The sequence below is a fragment of the Pleurodeles waltl genome, chromosome 4_1 (genome assembly GCF_031143425.1).
Source record: "Pleurodeles waltl isolate 20211129_DDA chromosome 4_1, aPleWal1.hap1.20221129, whole genome shotgun sequence".
Classification (NCBI taxonomy): Eukaryota; Metazoa; Chordata; class Amphibia; order Caudata; family Salamandridae; genus Pleurodeles; species Pleurodeles waltl.
The window spans coordinates 80293892-80294941 of NC_090442.1; the positions used below are offsets into that span (position 1 = coordinate 80293892).

Sequence of the window (1050 nt, forward strand, 5' to 3'; positions counted from 1 at the left end):
TTTCTCGGGATACCTGCCAAAAACTTTTCTGCCTGATCCCCATCTGACCTCTTCTCTGAGTAGAGGTCCCCATAGAAGTCTGTCACAGCCTTCCTAATGTCTTCCTTGGTGTCACACAAAATTCCCTCCCTGTTGCACAGTTGAACCAGAAGGGTGTGCGCAGAGTGAATTTTCTTGAAGAAGAAGGAGTTGCATTTCTCCCCCTTTTCCAGGTTCTCCGATAATGGATCCCCTTTTGTTTTTTTTGTTCTTTCACTATCCTGTCCATTGCTGAGAATTGGGGAAAGCGTAGAGTAAAGCAAGGTGACATGTGGGCTGGCCAGGTTCAAAAGTAGGCCTAGAAGAAGATTTGAATGCCCTTTCCCAACACAACCCAAGCTCCTGAGTTTGCATGCCGCTCCCCCTTGCCCAGGCCCCTTTTCAACTTGCTGCAGCACCCCTCCCAGAACAAAGCTTGAGAAACGGTTAAGGATGTTCCTGACTCGTTTTAATTTTTTTTAATTTTTAAAAAAAAAAATTTCTTGACACTAAAGATCAGGGGAAAGCGCGAACGCAGTCCCCCACTACCAGAAATTCTGCAGTCGAGTATCCCACATTTGGGGACATCGCAGGGGTCAGCACATCCAAAATGCAATGGATGAGCCTCACCCTGGGAGAATTACCTTTTTTTTTTTTTCAAAACCATTATTAAGTGTTTTAAGTAGGCGATACATAGGTTTTTAAAGATTGGTACCTCTTCCCTTAGGAAGGGCAGTCCACTTCAACTTTATTTCAAATCATACTTTAACAACACATAATAGTCAGTTTACATATGAAAGAAGTAGTAAAGGAGTTTGGTTTCTTGGGGCTGTGTGGGGAGTTCAGAGGGAAGGAGGGGGTTAGGGTTTACAGTTCTTCCTCCTTCTCACGCTCCTTGTTGTCCTTGTCTGTGTAGTCTCTCAGCAGGTTGAGTACCATTCTGCGGCACGCTTCCCTGCTTACCACCTCCACATTGGTCACCAGTCGGGTCCTGGCATACAAGAGGATGTCCTTTATTCAGCAGAGGATTCT

At 45.2% G+C, this 1050-nt stretch overlaps 1 non-coding gene across 1 annotated transcript; it reads right to left on the bottom strand.

The window, feature by feature from the left end:
* Nucleotides 1–535: 535 nt before the first annotated feature.
* Nucleotides 536–695, bottom strand: LOC138288684 (U1 spliceosomal RNA). Its single transcript, XR_011202537.1, has one exon. It is a non-coding gene; the product is annotated as a U1 spliceosomal RNA (small nuclear RNA).
* Nucleotides 696–1050: the final 355 nt, after the last annotated feature.